Genomic DNA, 4,814 nt, shown 5'->3' with positions numbered 1-4,814 from the left:
TTTCTTTGAAACATGTCAGAGGTATCCTTATAGGGTTTGCATTAAATCTGTACAATGTTTTGGGAAGTATTGTCATTTTAATGAACAGGTTATGCATTTGCATTTCCTTGTGTCCTCTTTTCTTTCTTGAAGAAGTGTTTTGCAGTTTTATTTGTATAAGTCTTCCACCTCTTTTTTTAAGTTGATTCCACTTGATTTTCTGAGACACAATTATGAGTGGGATCTTTTAAAATATCTATTTCTTCCTTTTTATTATAGAAAGCCATCAATTTGTGTGTATTAATTTTGTAGCCAGCCACATTATTATATAAATCTATTGTTTCTAGAAGCTTTATTGTAGGGGTATTTAGGGTTTCCTAAATAGAGTGTCATCTGCAAATAGTAAGAGCTAGACTTCTTCTTTTGATGCCCTTGATAGCTTTTTCTTTCTTTTTTTTTCTAAAAAAAATATGGAATGTTTCATGAATTTGCATGTCATCCCTGCACAGGGGCCATGCTAATCTTCTCTGTATCGTTCCAATTTTAGTATATGTGCTGCCGAAGCGAGCATGATAGCTTTTTCTTACCTAATTGCTATGGAAAGTATATAAGTGGTAAGAGTAGTAAAAGTTGTCTTGTGCCAGATATTAGTGGAAAGGATTTTATACCTGTTAAGTTTAATGTTTGCCATGTGCTTGTGGAAATTTTTTTTGCCTATATTGAAGAAAGATCCTTCAATTCCCATCTTGTTGAGAATTTTTATCATGAACAAGTACTAGATCTTGTCAAATGCTTTCTCTGCATCTATTGCTATGATCATATGATTTTATTTTTTTCTTTTATTGATATGGTATATCATATATATATGTGTATATATATATGTTGGATTACAATTTACAACTTGGTTCCACCCCAAACAAAGATCACTCCTGGTTTCTTTGTATCTTTGTTTACTTACAACTTGATTCCACCTAAAACAAAGATCATCTCCAGTTTTTTGTATCTATTTACAACTTGGTTTTACCCAAAAAAACAGAGATTTTTCTGCATAGCATGTATAAAGAGAACCTAGGTAGGACTGGCTCAGGCCTTCTGTCCTTAATCCCCTATCCAGGGGTGGTCTCTCTCTCTCTCTCTCTCTCTCTCTCTCTCTCTCTCTCTCTCTCTCTCTCTCTCTCTCTCTCTCTCTCTCTCTCTCTCTCATGTCTTGACAAGACAGTTTGCTACTTGGCCACACATATTTCACTTTCATCTTTGTTTGGATTATGTCCTGCAGTGACCCGTGCTCCAGACCCACTTTTCCTTGGTGGAAATAAGGTGTATGGGGCCATTACATATAAATATATGTAATATATTACATTACATTTATATATTTGATTTTTGGGTCATGTTTGGTGGTGCTCAGGGTTACTCCTGGTTCTGTGCTCAGAAACTACTCCAGGAAGACTTGGGGGGGTGCATATGGGATGCCAAGTATCAAACTATGGTTGGCTGTGTTCAAGGCAAGCACCCTATTTACTGTGCTATAGCTCTGGTCTAATGATATTGTGTATTATATTGATTGATTTGTGTATTCTAAACTATCCTTGCATCTCTAGAATGAATCCTACTTGGTCATGGCGTATGATCTTCTTGATTAATTGTTGGATTCTCTTTTGCTAGTGTTTTGTTGAGGATCTTTGAATATGTGTTCATCAAGAATATTGGCCTGTAATTCTATTTTTTGTGGTATCTGTCTGCTGTTGGAATCAGGGTGATGTGGACTTCTTAAAAACTGTTTAGGAGTATTTCTGTTTCTTCACTTTCCTGGAAGAGCCTGAAAAGGATTGGCAGTAGTTCCTCTTTAAAGGTTTGAAAGAATTCACTAGTGAATTAATCTGGTCCAGGTTTTGTTTTAGGAAGCTTTTGATTAACTTTACAATTTACTCTATAGTGATAGGTCTGTTCAGGTACTCTAGATTATCTTAGTTCATACTTGAGAAGTGACACAAATCCAAGAATTTATCCAGGGGCTGCACTGGTAGCACAGCTGTAGAGCTGTAGTTTGCCTTGCACGTGACTGACCCAGCATGGGTGTGGGTTTGATTCTTGGCATCCCATATGGTCCCCTGAGCCAGGAGCAATTTCTGAGTGCAGAGCCAGAAGTAATCACTAAGTGCTCCAGGTGTGGCCCCCCAAAAACCAAAATAATAATCATAAAATGTACCCATTTTACAATGCTGTCTTTGGGGGGGAACTTGGGCCACACTCAGTGATGATCAGGGGTTACTCCTGGTTCTGTGCTCAGAAATCCTAGCAAGCAGGGGGGGGTCATATGGGATGCTGGGATTCGAACCAATGTCGGACCTGGGTCGGCTACTTGCAAGGCAAATGCCCTACTGCTGGATTCCAAGGTTGTCTTGTTTTGTGGCATAAACATTCTCAAAGTAATCTCTGATTACTTTGAATTTTAGTAGTATCTCTTGTGACATTCATTTTTTATTTATAATTTGATTTATTAAGGTTCTCTTTTTCTTTCTTTTAGTCTTGCTAATGGTATATCGATCTTGTTTATTTTTTTAAACAAACAACTCTTGTTTTCATTGATTTTTTTGGATCACTTTTGGGGTTCCAACTCATTACTTTCTACTCTTTAGTTTTATTATCTTCTTCCTCCTACCAGCTTTAGGCTCATTTTATTGGTCATTTTCCAGTTTCTTAAACTGTGTCATTAAGTCATTTATGTAGGTTCTTTCTTCCTTCCTGATAAATGTTTGCAAAGCTATAAATTTCCTCTTAATACTACCTTTAGTCTGTACCACAAATTTTAATAACTCCTGTCTCCATTCTCATTTGTTCCCAGGAATCTTTAATTTCCTCTCTGACCCACTGGCTGTTCAGTCGTGAACTGTTTAATCTCTATTTGTAAATCACTGCTATTTTCAGTGCATCATAGTCTGAAGAGGAATTTTTGGTACAATTCTTATCCTCTTGACTTTATGAAGGTATATTTTGATTACCTTTAAACATGCCCTACATGTGGCCCTGCATGTGCTTTATCTTGGAGAAAGTCCCATGTACATTGGAGAACAATCTGTATCAACTTTTTGAGGATGAATAGCCCTATAGATATCTACTAAGCCACTCTTATCCATTTCTTCCTTGAAAGTCAGTATATCCTTGTTGTGTGAGCCTTGGCAAGAGATGATAGAGCAGTGTTGAAGTCTCTAACTAATACTGTGTTACTATTGATGTCTTTCTTCAACTCTAGCGGTAGTTGTTTTAATTATTTTGCTAGCCCCTCATTAGGTACAATGATGCATACATATATACATACAATCCAAATGTATGTATCTCCTAATTATTAAAAAATATCCCTATCTCATAAAACCTTTTGTAAGCCTGAAATCTATATCCTCTGATAGGATGGCCACCTCAGCCTTTTTATGGAAATTTTTGCTTAAAGGATTGTCTTCCAACCTTTGACTTTGAGTCTGTGTTTTTTCTGACTATTCAACTATACTTCTTGCAGGTAGCAAATGTTGGATTCAACTTTTTTGATCCATTTGCCACTCTGTGTCTCTGAATTGGTGTATTTAGTTCATTGATGGGAGATTATTATCCTGAGATTTTTGTGCATTCTTTCTGTAGAATTTTGTTGTGTTTGTGGGGTTTGTCTTCCCTTAAAGTAGTACCGCATTCTGTTCTTTTAAAGTTGGTTTTGAGTCTGTAAAGTTCCTGCACCATTGTTTATTTGTTAAACTGTGTATCCTGTCCTAAAACTGAACAAAACTGTAAGTGAAGTATTCCTTATGAAGCATTAATTTCATTGAATTTTTTCACTATATTTCACCACTGCCTTTAGGTTGGAGGGTCACTTGTGATAAATATGCTGTAAATTTTAAGAATGTTTCCTTGTATGTAATTTCCTTTTTGATCTTGCTGCTTTCAAGATTCTATCTCTATATGATTTTCATCATTGTTACTAGGATGTACCTTGGGTTGCTTTTAGTGGGGTCTCTTTTTGCTGTTACTCTTTGAGCATCCAAGATGGGGTACAAGATGGGAACTTCTCAGCAATGATATCTTTGACCATGCTTCTTCTTAGGGGTTTTCTTCCTGGTTCTCTAAGACCCCGATGATTATGGTTTTTTTTTTTCTGTTAAATTTATCCCAAATTTCTATTGTCATCTTCTTGTTTGAGGACTTGTTTTTATCTTGCTTATTTTAAAGCTCTTTTCCAACTTCTGCTCTTGTATGGAGGTGTTATGCAAACCATCTGCCAGCTCATTGAGTCTGTCCTCGGCAACTGTTACTCTGCTGATGAGGTCTTCCAGTGAGTTTTGCATTTCACCTACCTAGTTTTTCAGTTCTGTCATTTCTGTATGAAAAAACTGAATAGTGTTTACATAGGGTCGCTATGTATGATTCCAATAAACTAATGAGAACAAGATCATTGAATAGGAATCTAGCAATAGATTATAAGTAACATCAAAAGAAATAATTTTGAGAAACAAAGATATTTTTAAATCTAGAAACAAAGATATTTTTGAGAAATAAAATTTCTCAATCACATCATTACAGGAATCTGTAAATTACTTTCTCTAATACCAGCCATAAGATTTAACTTCTATTCAAAAGACTGAAATAACAAAGTTTTGGTGAGAATATAAAATAAGAATTCTCATTCACTTTGATATAAGCCAGTCAAATCAGTTTAGAAGCTTGGTTAACATTATCTCATATAGTTGAAAATATATTTTATTTTGGTTTTTGGGCCACACCTGGCAGCGCTCAGGGGTTACTCTAGCAGGTTCAAGGGACCATATAGAATGCCGGGGATCAAACCCAGGTCT

The 4,814-nt window shown here is 35.9% G+C and overlaps 1 non-coding gene across 1 annotated transcript; it reads right to left on the bottom strand.

Moving 5' to 3' along the window:
- Nucleotides 1-443: 443 nt before the first annotated feature.
- LOC125997671 (U6 spliceosomal RNA) lies at nucleotides 444-550 on the bottom strand. Its single transcript, XR_007491710.1, has one exon. It is a non-coding gene; the product is annotated as a U6 spliceosomal RNA (small nuclear RNA).
- Nucleotides 551-4,814: the final 4,264 nt, after the last annotated feature.

Source organism: Suncus etruscus, chromosome 19 (assembly GCF_024139225.1).
Source record: "Suncus etruscus isolate mSunEtr1 chromosome 19, mSunEtr1.pri.cur, whole genome shotgun sequence".
In the NCBI taxonomy this organism is placed as follows: Eukaryota; Metazoa; Chordata; class Mammalia; order Eulipotyphla; family Soricidae; genus Suncus; species Suncus etruscus.
This window is presented reverse-complemented; position numbering and strand designations above follow the sequence as displayed.